At 43.8% G+C, this 19,915-nt stretch overlaps 1 long non-coding RNA gene across 1 annotated transcript; it reads right to left on the reverse strand.

Annotated features, from left to right (window-relative positions):
• Window positions 1-380: 380 nt before the first annotated feature.
• LOC115251790 (uncharacterized) lies at window positions 381-12,672 on the reverse strand. The gene is made up of 2 exons (XR_003890325.1): window positions 12,640-12,672; window positions 381-745 (listed from the first exon to the last, which is right to left on the reverse strand). It is a non-coding gene; the product is annotated as an uncharacterized lncRNA (long non-coding RNA).
• Window positions 12,673-19,915: the final 7,243 nt, after the last annotated feature.

Raw genomic sequence — 19,915 nt, forward strand, 5'->3', positions numbered from 1 at the left:
AGAGTTCCACTATAAAAGTGCTTGCAGCACTGCCTGAGGGCTACCACGGATAAACACAGTGGCATTGCTCTTAACCTACAAACAGCACATTTCACTACATTATTAAAGCGTTCATCTTTTCAGTATTCACACTCACACAAAACTCTTCGACACCTGGTCTGATCCAGATCTGACACCTAAAAACAACCACTAATAAGACTGAATCAGACACAGGCTCCGTCTGACAGCTGCCAACACAACAAGCGTCTGCATGCTGGTATTTGTTGTGTTTGTGAAGATTGTGCTGGCCTGAGCTTCTGATTGCAGCCATGCTGAGCAGCGGTGTAATCACTTAAAGTGGGAAATTTGCTTCTATTTGAATCACCGACGATCAGCAGGTGAACGTGATAACAGTCGGACTCTTTATTGGCGAAACATTGACAGTATCAGAGCCGTTCCTGAAAATGGCCCACGGTGAATTTCTGTAATAATCTGCATTTGAAATCAAGGTTCTCAGCTTTGAAAAAAACAAACAAATCATGTTTTTGTGTTTATGCTGAGAAAAATGCTGGGCTGCTTCTCCCTGCTCACCCGTCCAGCTGTCCCAGCATCACATCAGCTGTAACGCTGTTGCACATTTATGCTGTCAACTTTCTTCACCCGTAGGGACACAACTGTCCTGAATCAATGTCCATCTCCATATCAGTCCTCACCTCAAAATCATTTCCTGACACAGAGGCTGCATGAAGATCGATGCTGAGCCGATCTGGAAGATTAAATTAGGATTGAGTCAAAGAACCTCCATACAGAAATCACAGAAGAAAATGTGTCAGGTGTAAAATGTGTGTGTGTGTGTGTGTGTGAGTGAAAGAGAGAGTGTGAGAGAGATTAATTAACAAAATAATTGATTTGTTTCAGAGCTTGCTGATGAAGGGCATTTGGATGTTATTGGAGGTGGTTGAGGTTTCACTCTTTCATTGATCATGATGGCTACAGCTCTGTTATCAGGCGTGAGCCATTCAAGGGCGAAGCTACATTACATCTTGATGTTTAATGCAAACATATTAACCTTACTGACATTAAAACATTAGATATTAAAGAGGTACAACGATGTAACATCAACATGAAGCTCAACTTCCTGCAAAAAGGAAACAGAAAAAAGTGGACATTTCTAAACGAGATGAGCAGAGCATTAAAATAATTACATAAATCATTGAAACTGAGTCATTTAACACTTTGAGTTTCTCCTTTTCCTGAATTAATGATACGTTACTCTCACTCTGTGATTTCAGTTGACTGTCTGCATATGACACCTTAAATAATTAAGTAGGCTGTTTAGCACCCACTGATGATCCATGCATATATTCCAGAATTTAAGGCATGGCTGTGCTTTTCAAGTGCTAAGCTGCTGTTTTTCAAGCTGTTGGGACTGGACATAATGTTTTTATTTTTTAATTTTGCTGTTAATGTTGAAAAAGCATAGGAAGGAACTGGGTTTGTTTCAGTAGCTACAGCCAAAGTCATGTTGATGCATCATCTGTTATGTGATTACACTAAGCTGTTTATGTAAGAGACAGTATGAGACAGTACAAGACAGTATGAGACAGCAGGAGGCAGTAGGAGGCAGTAAGAGACAGTATGGGACAGCAGGAGACATTAGGAGACAGTATGGGACCACAGAAGACAGTAGGAGACACCAGGAGACAGTAGAAGATAGTAGGAGGCAGTAGAACAGCAGGACAGTGGACGGACTCTGCATGGACATTGTGGACTTGCTATTTTTGCAGCCCTAAGTTAAACTAGCAGCAGCGAAAGGTGCTCAGATGGTGTCAAAGCCTGCAGAACGAGCCGAGCAGCTTAATATTGCAGACATTAAGAAACAAAGATGGAGGACAGACTCCTGGAATGTAATTGTGTTTTGCGCTAACTTGAGCTCAGCACAACTGTAACTTTTAAACTCGAACCCACATAAAAAGTTTGGAAAGTGAATTTTGTTTGCCGACTCCTGTCTGCAGCGCCGACTGGCTGGAGACGAGTGGCTAAAATTCAAACGTAATAACGGCAGCATGTCGGACATAAAAGCCCCCCTGAATCACATGACAGAGGAGTCATAAATCACAAAGCAGCGGCCTCCCAGCTCCTGGACTCAAGGCTTCTTTAAGTAAGTGCATTACAAGGCTGCTTCCTGTAATCATCGTGACAGGTCTCCGGAATGATTCCAGGCAGGTGTAGCTGAAGGGCTGTGGCCCTGCTGCCTGGCTCCACTCTGATCTTATCCTGCCTGGAACATTTGTAATGCAATTTTAATCTGCTGTGTTTTGGGTTGGGTTTTTGTTTTGTTTTTATTTATTTTTACTGAAATAGAGTCATGCATGGAAAGGAACAACCACCCTCTAAATGTCCTCCTAAAGATGACTTCTGTCATTGTAGATTTACATTAACAAATCTCACTATTTGCTGATCTAAAATGGATTTTGTTTTAAAGCCCTCTGACAGCAAAGGAGGTGACAGAGCGTCAACGTATGAGATGGAACACGCAGCCGTGACACATCCTCCTGCTCACAAAGGAGAAAGACAAACTTCTACAACTGACATTGTTGATGTAACATGAATATTCACTTCTCATTCTGAATTACCAATGAATCCAGCTCCCCTCACTTAAATGAAACATCATCCCCACGTGTGTCTCCAGGGGGCTGAACAGGCCTGGTTAAAACACTAGATTTTATTGGGAAAGGATTCCATTCTCACTCTTGTCTCTAACACTCACCTGCTGGTAAATGTTCTTCAGGTAAGCAGGCTGTTATCTGGCCTACTGCCCCGTTGTGCTGAGGGTCTGCTGAGCTTGTTCTGTACCAGGAGTGATTGGCAGGAGGATCAGTTATACCTTCAAACCTTCCTCATTTTCTTTTTTATGGACTCTGTCCTCTTTGCCAGCTGCTGAGGGGTTTGGGTATCTTTGTCTCTGATACTATTCCATAAAAGCCTGCTCTCTCCTGCTGAGGATGAAAGGATAGAGCGTTATAACGAAGAGCAGGAGAATGACAGATTGTCTGATTATAAGAGAAGAGACCAGAACAATCGTGGCACAATAGAATAGTGCTGCGTGTGCAGGTAAAAAGGGAGCTGAAGCTGCGTCATAAAGGAAGCAGATACAGAGAGAAAGGGAAACGGGGAGAAAGACGCAGAGATGGACTGATGAAGACCTGAAAGAGACAGGAAATGGATTTACATTCACAACTCATTTTGCGCTCCGTTTGACTTTTGGAAGGAGAGCAGATGTGCCTCTATGCGCTCAGCAGCCGCAATAGTGGTGCGAGCTTGCGGATGAATATGGAACAAGCTCAGCTCGCCACATTAGTAGGTTCATTTCCCACAGAGAGACAGATATTCAGTCAATTCTTCACTTCTCCACGGCTCTGAAGGATGAGGGGTGGTGGGAGAGAACAAAGGGGCCGAGAGGCAGAATGAGAAATGCAGCGATGGTGGCTCAGTGACAGGAGGATGGCAGAACTGGGGATACTCACATCTCCCTGCTTTCCACTACGGGAATGGTGGAAATAATGTGATCAGCTGCATGGAAGAGTCCATGTGATACACAGTGGTGCATGGTGAACAGCGTTACACGGCTGAATGGCCAGATTCACTTTGTCATTGACTCGAGATGTTTTCTTTAGAACAGCAAATCTTTGGTGACAGCGAGATGTGACATGAATTGTTTGGAGACACATTTGGTCAATATAACAGCACACCTACAAAATATTACAAAATGATTGGGGCTCTTGTTTTTACACCGTTGGGCCCTATTCTGGGCCCCTTGCTGTTACCTCTGGGTAAAATCCTCAGGATACAGGACACACACACACACACACACACACATCACACCTGGTGCTATTGATCCATACTGCAGTGCAACACGCTTGGTACTGACTCTGAGTTAAAGGTCAGAGGCTTTAAATGTGTTTTTAAGGTGTTCAAAGGTTGAGATGGAGGCAGGTACACAGAAGGATCTGCTATATCCTGACACAGCAAATTCTGCATCATGAAACCTTTCAAACAAATATCGCCCTCGTCATTAAATAAGGTTAAAAAAGTGAGCAAGAAGCAAGTTTCACCCTTTTGTTTACTGTCACGCTATCTCAAAATTAAATCCCTGTGAGATATGGTTGGACGCACTGTGCGTCTTACAATAATAAAATGAAACACAAGCGCACTATTTTGTGATCGAATAAGACGTATTTGTCTTGCTGAGTCCAGAGCAATTTCAGTCAAGTTTATAAAGAAAGAAGATGATGGAAATTGCAGATGCTTCTTGCAGAAGACCCTGGAGCATTCAGCCATGATGCACATACATTGAAGGTAGTCCTGCTGCAGTGACAGCACTATAAAAATCCTCAGTGCGCAAAACAATAGAGCTGTGATGTAAGTGATGTATCATACACATTCAACCACATATAGCTCCATCATAATTTATGCAGAAAATGCAAGCTGAGCAGTCTTGCTGCCTGATGAAGCAGCAGGTAATTTACACGGAACACATTCAGTGAAAATGCTCTAACTGCACAATCAATGTGCACTTTCACATTCTCTCTCTCTCTCTCTTACACACACACACACACACACACACACACACACTGACAGAGAGAGATTCCTATAGGAGCTGCTGCCTGCACCTAAAAAGTCACTATAGTGCTGACACACCAACAACATCAGCTGTCTGTGAGGACAGTTGGGGTGTGAAGAATGGAAGGACACAGATGCAACAGAGACACAAGGACATGAAAAAGATGCTGAAAAAGCATCAGCCTAAGTTAAAAAATATCATAAAACATCATTTTAATGTTATTCATGCAGCTCATCCATTAGCAAAGCACTAATTGCTCTGCCAAAAGATATTTAGATGCGGAAAAATTAATAATTGCAATCATTTGTAATAAAAAGTAATGCAGTAGTGATGGGTTACTTATTAAAGTCTTAAAGCTAAAGTTAATTAAGCAGAACCTCTCAGGGTGCATCAATAATAACACCCATAACGTCTGGGAGCGCCGTAAGTCTAGAATATTTACCACCATTAAAACTCTGGACCAAACTTGAACGGAAGGTTCATGGTCCATGAAATGTGGGTGATAAATAAATGGGGCTGCCTCTGTGTCCCTGCCATCACCTCAAGGCCAACAGCATCTTTGAAGTAGTAGCACAAGACAACATATTACCCAACAGAACATTATAGACAGAAAACACTCCCCAGTTCACCACTGGACGCACTGTGGCTACCAAAGTGGTAGTCAGCAGTAAACTGTCCCACCTTGTCCCAGTGATGAAGAATGGCAGCTCTTCCCCACCCTCTGCACAGACATCCATCCTTGTCTGGGGACAGGACATCATTGCACAGGAAACTGGTTTATCACATACACACATCCGCTTTACCAGTCATGTGCTAATGAACGTCGCTATGCCATATGGCAGCCGCTCAGAGTCAGGAGCAGGTTCCAACTCTGACAGGCAGGACAGCGAACATCAGCTGAACATTTGCTCAGTTTTAACAAGAAGATGCAGGGAGCCTGCAGGTGAAGCCGGGGGGCTTCATTTCAGGGGCGCCAACGTTGTCACCACGAGGTTGATAAAGATAAATGCTGGAAGATGGATTTTATGTGGCACCATGACAGAGTAACTGAAGGTCTTAAAGCTCAATTAGCCCAGTGTGCTTTCCAGACTCCCATAATGGATATAAAGGGATAAAACATTAGTCAAAGGTCTATCATGAAATATCATTTAAGAGCTTACGAATACCCTCAAATGTAAAATTAGAACCGTTTACAGCAGAATGCTAAAAGTCCTCATGCAATTAACATCAGCCCAATTTAAATCAGCTTCATTTTCAGCAATTAAAAGCTGTATTAGAACTTGCATATGGTTAAAAAAATACTTTCAGATAGGAACCAGAACCAGAGGAGAGAAGCGGTAGCAAACACATTTGAGCAGCAAATATGGACAATATTTGGGAGAGAAAACACAAGGAAAGCATAATAGAAAAATGAAAATCATCGTGACTTATTCAGGACTCGTGCCTGGAGACATAACCAGGGTCTATAGCGACTAGTCCGAGTCACAAGGACCAAGAGTAGCCACCAAACCATGTCGTTCCACACCGAAGACATGTTTGAACAGATCATCTCATTTGTCCGAGGGCGATAACCTAACACCAACCTCCCTGATCCCAGGCTACATGGAACAAGGCACCGGGAAGCACAAGCTGACTTGTACTAATGACTCGTATCCCGCCAACCAATCCATGACTGGACCTGAACTTCTGGTCTAAGTCCCGTCAGCGTACTTTCCTTACCGAGCTGAATGACCCTTGGGAGGATGCCATGGAGGAGGTCTTTGAATGGAAAAAGCTTTGTTACCCTGAGCCGAAGGCTGGAAGGTTGAGGTGTGGCTGGTCGACGTAGTCTCCAGAGGTTTTGTTGCCAGTCCTACCACAAGGCTCCTTAAGGACTTTGGGATCAGTGGTCTAGAGGAAAGCCATTAAAGCTGTGGCCAAGCAGTCACTGGCTGTGGATTAAGAGAAGGGATCCTGTCTGGGCCCCTAATGCCCTTTCACACTGCACGGAAATCCTGCGTTGTCCCAGATCAACCCATGCCTTTCTGCACTCTCAAATGGTTGTCGCATTCATCCTGGGTCAAATGACCATGTTGGCGACCAGCTCACCTGCAATATTAAAGGTGTTCCGTTAAATTACCTGATGACGTTGATGACCTGCCTGTCACATCCTGATTTTGCCACTGAACAGTTCGTCATTGTCAAAACTCTGACCCCACTGATCCCCACACCTCTAGCTTTGACTTCTCAGTGTAATTGATGTATTTACATATATGACGTGTCTTTTTGTACTCTATCTTTTGCTTTTTCTCCTCCTTTAGCCAGTCTGGTCCTGCTCAAGGTTTCTTCCTGTTAAAGGGGAGATTTTCCTGCCATTGTTTCTTGTTGGGGGTCAGGCCCTGGGATTCTTTAAAAAACAATTCCTGATCAACAGGATGAGCAGGAGCGGTGAGGGACACATTGGGTGACCTTATTATGAACTTTGCACATTGATAAAGAGCCACTGAGCAATGGAAACCCTCTGGAAAACCAGGGGAGAGTTTTATCCCACTGCAAATTGACTGAAAATGTTACAACAGAGCTATTAATGACAATAAACTCTAAGACTATAGTGTTGCCTAGCAATGACAAGACTTTTATACTTGGACAAACACCCATGTCTGATCAGAGGGTGTATTGTGATAAAGGGCTGAACCACCAGATGAAGCTCAGGTTCACACGTGAGGACGTGTCAAGGGTTGAAAACCTGCTGAAGCTTCATCGATCCATTCAAGTCCCAATTAAGATGGAGAGGGACCTGGTGCGGTGGGTTTATGCCAGTGTTTATTATAAAGCACAGCAAATATCTGCGTTTGATCATTTCTACTGACAGCAGAGCTTTAAACGGTCAAAGTTGTGGCCAGGAGACGTTTTATTTGAATCACTTTAATCTCTTTTCGTTACCGGTCATGTCTGAACAGACGCTTTAAATGTCAGCTACCCAATAACAGTGTCGCTGTGGATGGCTGGACGGGACACTGACGCATCATGACAACAGCACCGTTAATGTTGAGCGAGTGTCAAATAAAAACAAGCCGTGCACTTTTACAGCATTTTCTGTTGGCCCAGGATCTGTAGCAGCATCCTCTCTGACACTTGTAGGCCTCTGCAGACACCCTGTTCAAGTCCCTCCACATCTCCCCTCTGGGAGGACGGGGGATGGGGGACAGGGGGTCACAGTGAGTGAGGGAGGACAGCAGAGGAGCAAATGAACTAGAGCATGGGAGGAAGACCACAGCTCGAGCCCTCCTCAGGGCTGCCTTCATGATGCTGTTTATTGGAACTGTCAGCTCCTACTGACACACACACACACACACACACACACACACACACACACACACACACACACACACACCCTACATCAATCTACACATACATTAACCCAAGCACACATAAATATGTCATTATTAAATAGCTGTATGCATTTAGACACATTTACATGTCACATGAAGGGAAAGAAGATAATTCTCAATGTGTGTGTGTGTGTGCGTGTGTGTGTGTGTGGGGCGGGGGTGATATGATACTGGGTGTATGCATCCTTCTTTGTCCCATATCTGATCTGATGTAATTAGTCCAACTGAAACACAAATCTGAAATGAAAACAAAACCTATCAGCAAAAATCTGCATAATTGAATTAATCTTCACAACTCTCAGCTGTGGAAGAAACAACATTTAACATATTTAATTACAATCTCATTATTTATCTTCTCCACTGGATGCTGGCATTGACATCTATCCCTCTGCCCGGTTTCACACATTCCACAATGCCATCCTAAATCTGTCATTTTAGTTCTATCACTTCTGTTATTTTCAGGAGAGGATTGATTAAACTGTAGAGGATATCTGACTCACTTTATTGGACCCACACTGTTGGACACAGCCCTCTAACAGAGAGAGGAGAGAGAGGAGAGAGAGGAGAAAGATGGAGGGATAAAGATGAGGGAGGGAGAGAGGAGGGAGTGAGGAGAGAGAGGGGGAGAGAGGGAATGAGAGAGGAGAGAGAGGAGAAAGATGGAGGGATAAAGATGAGGGAGGGAGAGAGGAGGGAGTGAGGAGAGAGAGGGGGAGAGAGGGAATGAGAGAGGAGAGAGAGGAGAAAGATGGAGGGATAAAGATGAGGAGGGAGAGAGGAGGGAGTGAGGAGAGAGAGGGGGAGAGGAGAAAGATGGAGGGATAAAGATGAGGGAGCGAGAGAGGAGAGATGGAGGGAGGGAGGGAGGGAGAGAGAGAGGAGATAGAGGGGGAGAGAGGGAATGAGAGAGGAGAGAGGGAGGGTGAAAGATGGAGGGAGGGAGAGAGGGAGGGAGAGAAGACAAAGGGAGAGATGGAGGGAGGGAGTGATAAGGCAGAGAGAGAGGAGAGAGGATAGAAGAGAGAGGGAGAGATGGAGGGTGAAAGAGAGGAGAGAGGGGGGGAGAGATGGAGGGAGGAGAGAGAACGGGAGAGAGAGGAGAGAAGGAGAGAGAGGAGAAACAGAGGGAGGGGGAGATGAGGGAGGGGGAGAGAGAGAGAGAGAGGGAGGGAGGGAGGGAGGTTCTACATTCTCTCCATGTGGTTCACCATCTCTGCACGTGTGGCCTCTGTCTTCCATAGAGCTGTGGCAGATGTGGTGCATTTTTATTCCCCATCAAACTGTTTCCTAAATATAGTTTATATATTCCATAGGAAGCCTTTTTCACAAGCTCAAACACACTGACGGGATTTCACAGGGCTTAATAAGTCTCAGTTTACTTTCCAGGGGCCATTTATTTACTGAGTGTGAAGATTATGGCTCCTCTTCATCTTTGGCTTAATGTATATTTGTATAGAAATAAGACTCAAGGTGTGTAAGTGTGATTGTTAAATCAGCTCCATGAAGCAGTGCAGAAACTCCATGATGATGAAGACCCTGACATGAGGAAGATTTGGCCAACGCTGACTCAGAAACACCTGTGGTCCTCAGTGATCTCCTACGAGAGGTTGTCTTAGATAAGAGCAGCTTTGTTTTGTCCTCCTACTCAGTGAAGTCCACCTTTGACCTCTAGTAGCACGTGTGGTGTTACAGGAAATGTTAGCTAGCTAGCCTGCAGGTCACAAGATGTGATTTTAATGATTTTGGTTTTCAAGTTCTTTATGTTTTCTCTCATGTGACATCAGCCTTTTTCCCTTAGCTTATCATTTCGATTTCCCCATAATTGACAGCTGAAAGTATCAAACGCTCACAAACTCATCGCATCTTCCGCACAAGAACCAATCTAGTCTCTCTGCAGGGTGCAACCCTTGCCTCCTGCTCTGTGTGTCCCTCCACTCTATCAGCTCCTGCTAAAAGCCTCCCTGTAAGGTACATGCATGTATCATTCTCTCATTTCTCATCTGATCTGTAACACGAGGAGGTAGTTTGAGACTGCGTGAGGCAGAAATGCAAATGCAGGTGTGAAACACACACACGCACACCGATATCCTAATAAATAGCAGAATAGAAGCAGGGGAAAAAGAGAATGTGACAGGCAATAAAACTGGAGAAAGGGATGGAACAGAGGGAAGCGGCAGGAAGTGTGAGCGCAGAGAGAGATGTTGAAGTGAAGAGTCCTGACATCACTCGTCTCCATTGGTTTTTAGAAGCCAGACAGCTGGACAGACTGCTTATGCAGCAATACCCTTCTGTGTCAGCCTCTTTTCTCTGTTCCCACACACACACACACGCACACACACACACACGGAAATATGGTTCCCACAACAACCTCTCTCCTCATGTCCACACTTCATGCACGTTCTTAAACACCTCTCACTTCCCCTCTCTTGGCACACAGCCTGTCTTGTCTTCTATTTACCTGTCTCCCTCCTCTCCTCCTCCTCACCTTTTATTGCATCACCAGCTCCTCTTCTTCTGCTGTTTACTCTGTCATTCTCCTCCCCTCCTCTTCTCTCACATCTGCCCATCTCTCTTGACACCTTTATTCCCCCCTGCACCTCTCTTTCCTTTGGTTTTTCATCATGTTGATTCTCTCCATCTCCTCGCTCTCCTCTCTTGATATTCTCTGAAGAATGTTTTCTACACCTTATTTAAATTATGTCACAAAGAATTAATTAAAGTGGGGGTTTTACTAGCAGGGTGCACCTAGAATCATTTGGTGCACCCTGGTGAGTGTATGATCTGCATATACGATCTATACATCTGTTCCTCTCCTCCTTCAGCTCCATCTCTTTTTCCCTTTTCCTCCCCTTTACCCAGGCGGCCATCAGCAGGAGGGTCCCCCCCCTCAGAGCGAACTGGTCCCGCCGATGTGTCTTCCTGTTAAAAGTGTTGATCTAACTTTACCTTTCAATGACATCAAGGCTGAATGGATCTATGAAAATGTATGAGATGTCCTTGGAGTAAGACCATTTCAAGAGAAGATGCACATCTGGAGCAGAAAACTGGGAACTCACACTAAGAGCCGCAGAGCTAGTCCTTCTGACTCTGCTGGGACGCTGGGAGACTTAATTCATGTTTTACAAGCTTAAGCAGTTGGGGGTCGCTGCTCGTTGGGTTAGGGTTGAGAACCTGATGCAGTCAGCCTTTCCTCTGCTGAATAAACAAGGCCCCAGAGCTGTGTGTTTGCCTGTGTGTGTGTGTGTGTGAGAGAGGAAGACTGACACAGACACTTGAAAATGTTCACTATCTGTTGTCCTTGTGATGTTCTGCTTCTTCTACCAGCTGATTAAACTCTTTAATGTGAAAAACACACTTGCCTTAACAGCCTTTTCAGACTCACCTTGAATTCTTTAAAGTGTTCAACAGGACTTTTGTTTTTTTTTAAATGAACTCACTAGTTTTTAAACTTGTGATTTGGATTTCGTCTTGAACTTAGATTGACGTTTGTGACTTGAAGCACCGAATGCCGAATGTTAAAATAATGCTGTATGTAAATATCATCTTTAAAAAACAACTGCAAACACGCCAAACTTCTCATTGTAGTTTTTGGAAACTGAGAAAGTTTGAGAGGGTTCTGGTCTTTTCAGTCTGAACACCTATAAGACTCTTTGAAAATCCAGTTTACTGTTGGTAAACTTTGTCCCTCCACCAGCTGCTTCACAATCTAAAGAAAACCTGTTCATTTTGACTCTCTTTGTATGGAAATGTCTTCTTTCTCTTTTATGGAAGTAGGTTTGTGTGCAGTTACATTATAATTTAAAGTAGTTTTGAATAAACTGCTGCATTTTCTGCTATTTTATTGAAGCTTCCGGGCGTCTATTGTAAAGTGAATCTGCTTAATCCTCTCTTTTATTAGTGTACTAACTGTACTAATGTATATGTACTAAATGAGAGGATTAGGCAGATTCACTATACAATAAACTTACGCCCTGGAAGAAAAGTTAGACCCAAGAAGGGAGGAATTATCTGTATTGCTTTCCTCTGAAGTCATGAAAGACTGATATCCAAACTGGTTTTTAAGGCCCCAGCCATAAAACACTCCAAGGTTATAGAATGTCAGATGCAAAAGTTCAACACCCTGCAGGCAAAGCACACCCTGAATGGAACCAAGCCCTTCCCCGGGGTGGGCACACTTTCTCCTCAGACTCACAGCTGAAGAAATGGGGAAAAAAAACCCCGATCAGACGAACGCTGATGAATAAAAGAAGTCCAGATCTTATCAGAATATCCACAAATAGAAACAAGATTAAAAAAAACCTCTGTAAAATGAGTGTCCCTGATTATGTTAATCACATTATCTCCGTCACTCAGAGATTGACTAACCATGCTGATGGCTACCGAGCATGAGTGTCAACTTTTACACCATGATAATGAATAAACCTGTGTTAATGTGTTCAATTAATGTCTGTTTTTCTGACTTCATGTTGAAAATCCCAAGTACTCCTGTCGTAGGAACACTTCAGACCTTTGAATAAAAGCTTTGACTCCAATCTAGCCTTGCTGTGCTAAAGTGTCCCACTGACATCATCAGCTAAATCAGTTCAGACACACTGAGCTTCTTCCTCGTGTCACAGACTCGTGCTGTACGTGAAGCTATGCTGACATAAGAGGGGAATGCATTACCTGTACGCTGTGCGTTGTCCAACTCCATTATGTAAATAGCTCGCTGTTCTCCTGGTTGTCAGTGTGTGTGTATTTGTGTGTGTGTGTGTGTGTGTGTGTAGCTGCAGGAGGGGCTGATATTTACATTTTATCTTGTCATCCTGGCTTTGTCATAATTCTACCTGCAGATTACTGTGTTTCTGCTGCCGTGCCCGTGAGCACGTGCACTGGTGAATTTGCCTGCCTGAGTGTAATTGTAGCCAGCAGACAAGGACACTCGGAACGATTAAAGCCAGATGAAGGACATCAACAATGCCTCAAAGTATTGATGGCTCCCATTAGAGAAATGTATGCCATATGCCAAGCTCATGCACGTGATTAACCATTCCTCTCGCTGATTAACTGCTCCTCTCCTCTTTCTTTTGTCCTCCTTAATTTTATTTTATTTCTGTCATCTCATTTAGGACACAAACAGTCCCAGCTCAGGTAAAACTGCTGTTGTTCTCTCCTCTACTGACTGCGGCGAGAGGCCGCTGATGCAGATGTGGGAATTTCTTTTTTAATGAAAGCATCTTTGGATGATAGGAGTTCACCCACGGGAACCCTTGTTTGGAAATAATTATCACTTACAGCCACCAAAGAGGGAAATGAAGAGGTAAAACGAGGAGAGATGGCCTGGAGAAATTGCAGCGAGCCAGAAAAACAGGAGTGAAAGTAGGTTTTTTGTGAGCGTTCAGAGGCTGGAGAGAAGACAGCGGACTCTATTTGCATATGTATACAACTGAAAAACAAAGGCAACAGTGTTTTATCAAGTGAATGAACGGTATAGATGGTAAACAATCTCTTTTATGGGTTTTACCTTCACATATGGAAATTGAAGTTTTCCAAGAGAAAATGCTTAATGTGGAAATGTTTGCTCCTCTCTTCCAGCCAAGCTATCTCTCTATCTTCTCCTCTTTTAGGCAGGCGGTCACCAGCAGGACCCCTTGGTCCAGTTCCAGGGTTCTTCCTGTTAGACGGGACTATTTTGCTGCTGTGTCTCTGAGCTTTAACAGACAGTCGCTGGCTTGAGTTCATTGAGACCAGCTGCTGACAGTTTGTGAGGAAAGATCTCCTGTAAGGGAGCATTTCTGGATTTTTGGCCTAAAAAATTTGCTGATCCAACCTTTAAATATAAAGATACTAAACCATATCTGTGTGTCCTAAACGTCCATACATCCACCTTCCAACTGTTTACTTCTAATTAGAGTTACAGGTGCTGATGGAGTCGATCCCAGCTGTCGCCCGGAGGCAGGAATACACCCTGGACTGGTCAGCAGTCCATCACAGCACACACACACACACACACACACACACACACACACACACACACACACACACACACACGCACACACACACACTGAGGGACAGTTTAGTCAACTAATGCCGATGTTACTTCAGTTCTAAATGAACTGGTGTGACTCTCCTCATGCTGCTGTGTGATGCTGCTGTTAAATTATGTGTTGCCGTTGTGGATGATAACCTTTAATTGTCTGTCATCATTCTACTCAATAGATCATTCAACAACATAAACAGTAAGAATCTGCTGCATATTTTTTCATGTGGCAGTTTTAGATTTGCATATTTTGCTTCAGAAAATATTGTCCATCTGGGATATTAATAACTCAAAAAGTTGCTTGATTGCACCTAAACATCGACAACAAAAATGGCTGGAATCAGTGTTCCCAGGGCTGTAGGTAACATCAACATCCTCTCTTTTGGTTAATTTTCAGCTTTAAAAAACAATTACACTGTGAGGACAAATATTAAAAATATAATATTGATCATTCTTTGTTAAAAGAATATTGTATTGAGCTTCTCTGTGTGATAGTCTAACACTGAGTCCTCCTGATGGCTCCGTGCGTGTTAGCATGCTATGCAGAATCTTCTATCTGCTCTTCATATAGCAGCCACACTGTGCTGCATCCATCTGCCTGATCCTGTGCACCAACACCCAGACGTGTCCCCCCTTCAACCCCGCATGCCTTATTTCCTTCAATCCTCTTTCATCTCTATCTCAGTCTCTCTGTCTTTTCCAGGAGCTTCATAATGCTGATAAAGCCAATAAAAAGCCTTCCAGTGAGCTGGGTCAATGCTACAGCTTCATCTTATGCACAAAGACACCTTCAAACACAGCACACAAAGAAGAGGTCAGAGGGGAGGAGGGCAAAAGGCAAGGAAGGAGGAAAAAAGAAGAAACGATGGGAAACGGTAGGAAGATAAGACAGATAGCGAAGCAGAGGATGAGTGATAATAAGCAATAAGGCCAAGGACGACGGGGAGGGCCGGGTCTGCAGAAACAAAATGGCAGGAGAAGAGGAGCAGCTGGATAAAGAGCAGATTATGATAAACCAACAGCATGTGTACTCAAAGCTCTCTTCCTCCCTCCCTCACTTTCCATCAGTGCATCATCTCATTTCTGTGACCAGCCACTAATTTATGACTGATGGTCTCAGCCGTGCCTCAGAGGCAAACATAAATCTACCTCGCCACTGTTAAACGCAAGGGCAAATCAAGGATAGCACCTCGAATAAACTGCAAAGATACACGTCCTTCTTTTAAACTCTTTCATCTGGTCTTCTGCCTTAAGAGCCTAAACTTTATTTTAAAGCTAATGACGAATTCTGCCTGTGGACTGATGAAACTTAATTCCCACAACTGTTTTCTTGTTTTTGTCTCTTGGAAATGTGTCCAAATTTAAGGATAAGCGTAAAAGACCGACGCCTAATGAAAATGACACATCATTAAAGATTTAGCTCTGAATATGTTATCACATTTTACTTATTCTAAGAAAATGTTAATAAAAGCGCTGAAGGGATTAGTCCAAATCTAATGAATCCCTAATTGTTCAGTGAGATGGTGTATGAATAACAAGTTTTAAGACTCAAGGACATGTTTTGTCCTCCAGACATACAGGAAATTAGCAACAAAGTATTGTAGTTTTGATTTGATCCTCTAAAACTACTTTATGAGATTAATATAGATGATTGATTTGGATTGAACACAATAATAGGATTTAAATATTAAATAAATATAAATAATCAGAAGATGCTTCCATGCTTCCAATATCATTCGACCGCAGTGATTTTCATTTTAAAAGGAAGAGTTGGCTTAGACATATTATTGTCTACCTTCACTGCACTTAAAAATGAACAGTTGTGAAAGTGAGTGTTCTGTCTGCTAAGAACATCTTTGTTTTCTGTCTGAGGAGTGTGATCAAAAGAGAGAAAACAAAGAGGATCTTGGGAGCAGCAAAGATGAGCCAGACTGGTCGTTGTTGCCTTCGCAGCCATTCAGCAGCTCCCTGCGTGGCCCCGTCTTCCTTTTTCCCATGATGCTGCTGTATCCCTGCTATAGGCTCTCTTCTTTAGATTCCTCCCACTGCAGATAATCAAAGCACGTCTGTAATTAAATGTAGGCATTATTCCTGCACACACATTCACAACAATGCCTCCGCTTCTCCTCAGCAGTCTCACCCAGTCTGCCGTCTTCAAACACCAGCTTAAATCAGTTCCCATAATGAAAACCAGCGCTTCCACGGGAAGCATGTGGACCACCAATCAGAGGAAGGGCTTCCCGAGGGCTGCACCTCATTCCATCTAATACAATTTCTTAGATGTACACCTGATAAATAAATAAATAAACTCCTCGCGGCGCGTGCTGTAATTAATTTAGCATGTCGGAAATGAAATCAAGGTCTGGATCTCACAGGCAGGGGGAGGAGCGGCGGGGGGACAAAGGTGCGTTTATGTGTGAGGGCTGATCGGCACCTCTGGAGGAGAGCCAGTTCCTGAGACCACAGCCACAGATATGTTAAAAAAAACAAGAGAACACACTCGCAAATTTTGTCTGGCAGCTGTTGAGAACTCTAAAGCAGCAAAAGCCAATGTTACTCACTTTAAAAGCACTGATTTTGCCTGAGAACTGCCTTTAAAAAATATACATTTATATTTACAGTCAAAGAATGTTTGAACCATGTCTGTCATGCTGCCTGTTAAATTAGCTGCATTAAATATTTGTGAATATTTGAAGCGATTCCCAAAAAGCACATTTTCAAGCAAAATAATAAACACGCGCAGAGGTGAGCGTGAGACAGACCAGGGGATTCTGGGATGGAGCGCCCGGCTAAAGGAGGTCGGGGAGGCCCCGAGGAGCCACGGCAGGGGGGCATTTGTAGGTGAGCAGGAGGATTTTATGAGCAAGACGAAGCTTCACCAGAGGGAAGTGGAGGTGGATGAAGATGAAGGCTGGCCATTGGAGGTTTCCGTGGGTGAGAACTGGTCTTACCGGAGCCTCTGAGGCTTTGCTGGAAACACTGGGCAGGATTCAGTAAAAAAATAGATTTGTTCCTCTCCTGAACACACCATTTAAATGTCTTTAACAGGCAAGAAGTACACTTTAATACAATAAAGAGGCAAAATGCATTATTTACAAGCAGCAAACCAGCCAATGAAACTCACTGCACATAGAGCAGCAGAGCCAGATGGAGCAGTGGGGTCAACGTGGTCCTGAGACTGAACTCCACCCCTCCTGAACCCAATCAGCTGTGAATAAATCCCTCCACGAAGGGCTCCCAGAATGGGCTGCCCTCACACCAGTGATTCCACCAGACCATGATAAGCACAAGCTTGTGAAGCGTCGTTCTGATGCATCACCTCAGGTGGTAGAATGGCTGCTCCAGCAGAAAGCAGGGTGTCGGTCAGTGTCGGAGTCCTGCAGACTACATGGTGGAGAGATGAGTAAAAGTGGACTTAGAGACCAGGAAAGAGGGAGAGATGTCAGCCTAGAAGAGCCTAGACTCCACATCATCTATCCGAGCAGAAGAAGCCGGACAGCAAACAACTCACAGTTGAAATACCACCAGCAAGAACCCATTTAGGGCATTAAAATCTCGCGCCAATAGGTGGAGGGGCGGCTTTTATCCTAGAGCTGTGGGTCTATGCCAAAAGCTATTTCATTATTTATTGTATAATGACAATAAATCAGATTCTGTTCTATTCTAATGGTGACTAATATGCATGTGCTAAAGCTGTTTTGCTTCTAAAGACACATTCTGCCTGTAATTGGCTGTGAAGTTACGGTAGGAGCTGAAATTGGTGATCTGATTTTTCACCGTCACGTTTTCATTTCCTGAGACGTTCACAGCTGGCTGCCATGAGGCTGCCGAGCTAATTTCCACTTGCTGATTAGAACGCTTCCTTACTGCCATTTAATGATAAAAGCAATAACTTCCTTGGCTGTCTGTTGTGATGGTGGTTCGGGGCTCCAGTCTCTGCTCTCTGTTCACGCGAGAGCGCCGCTCGACATCAGCATCATGCAGAAAGCTCTCGCCGATGATTTTCCATTTGATTTAGCACGGCTGATGGATGGTGTTGCACCAAATGAGAAGAAAATGAAAAATGTGTTTGGTTTCGCCTCCAACCACTGGGAATGGGAAGACAAACTCATAAGCGGACAACAATGCCATCATCTCTTTGTGTGTCATACAATTTCTCACTCGTTTGACAGACGACACACTGTCATTCGTTTCTGTATTGCACGCGCGCGCACACACACACACACAGACACACACACCTACTTGTGTTTGCTGCTGTCTAATGGATGGAGAGAGAGGAGACCCTCATTTGCCAAAGTGTCAGTGCTGGACCGATTGTGTTGGGGTGATGAATGGCTGATCAAGGCTTGGCAGGGGTGCGGAGGAAACAATTAGTGCCATGTTGATCTTGCCTCTTCTCCTCCACCCTCCATCCATCCTGTTGTGGAAATTTTGGGAGTTGTGGAGCTGACACACAGGAGGCTTGGATGACTGAAATGAAGTTTACTGATCAGGAGAGGTGACACCAACAGAGGAACAGTTCATTCCTGCAGCACCAGTTCTGATGAGACATTCCTACCCAGAGGTATGTAAGGCGTCAGCCATGGATGGTGCCAGCCAGTCTGTCTTTCACTAAGAGGATGCAAACCTTGGACCATCAGAATCATCAGGCCTGTTTGCCCCTTCAGCATTGCTTTGTCTCTATAAAGAATAGAAGACACGATCTGACAGCTCAGAAGCTCCTTCAGGACACTAAATGAGAGTAAAGGTCAATTCTAAAGTACAATTAGAATTTAGGGAGGAGTCGTCATTTTTCCTTCACCCATCCCTCATCCCCCTGTTCTCAATTATAGCCCATCATCGTCTGCTCTTCCATCTTCCTGATCATCATCTACCTGTCTGTCTTTGTCTCAGGGCAGATGAGTTTTGCTCATTAAAAGTGAGGCGATTAATGTCAGATTTTAGGATATAGGAGCCGATTTGTCCGCATCTGTCTGCTTATTTTCATAGTTTTGTCCTCTCTCCCTCCTTCTCCTCCTGTCTTCTCCCTTAACCTTCACACCCCTCATGTGTCCCACCTATTTTTAATCGTCCCCACTGGCCTGAAATGCTGTCCACAGGTTACTGCTCAGATCAACAAAAGTCATGTTTCTCAGGGGCAACTGTAGCCCTAAAAAAGAGATGCTTTCCGAGGTCAATTAAAGGGTAAGCTTTACACAGGAATGGAAAGATAGAACAGCATAGCGGACATGCATGTGTTTTTGTGTGTGTGTGTGGGGGGGCATTATTTTAAATGCATCTGTCCAACAACGAGGTCAGGCTGATGAATGGTTACACTTCTTGAATTTTGAGGCAGGACCTGTTTATGTCACCACACCAACACCGTTAAATCATGCAGTTTGTGTACGTGCACGAGTATTTTTCTACTGTTTCCAGCGTGAACACATTCTTCTTTTGCTTTGTGGGTCACTCGCACTGGTCGTAATAGGCGTCAAAAATGTCACTTTTTAGATTAGTAAGATCATTTTCAACACGTCCCCGATCGTCTCTACAAAAGGTCATGACATAAAGAGGCGGGGGGTTGGGGGCTTTTTTCACTTTGTATAAACTCATCACACATGTACATTGGTCTCTAACTGGATCTTCAGTGTATTTTTTTTCTAGTATGGTTTGTTCATTCCTGAATATTAAGGCCTCTTAAAGTGTCCTTGAGCTAATATGCTGTTATCATTTGTAATTTGATCTATATAAGATATCTATTCCTACTGTGGATTGTTGTGCGAGACAAATTTACCTCCAAGTTTGCACGAGAACCAGAGAAAATATTCCTAAACAGGAGATTTTGATTTAGTATTGATTGTAACATTCTGCTGTCCTCTAGTCTCACATTAATGTGAACTGGATTACCTTATTATATAGGACATGATTATTATTATTATAATA

The sequence above is a fragment of the Takifugu rubripes genome, chromosome 12 (genome assembly GCF_901000725.2).
Source record: "Takifugu rubripes chromosome 12, fTakRub1.2, whole genome shotgun sequence".
Classification (NCBI taxonomy): domain Eukaryota; kingdom Metazoa; phylum Chordata; class Actinopteri; order Tetraodontiformes; family Tetraodontidae; genus Takifugu; species Takifugu rubripes.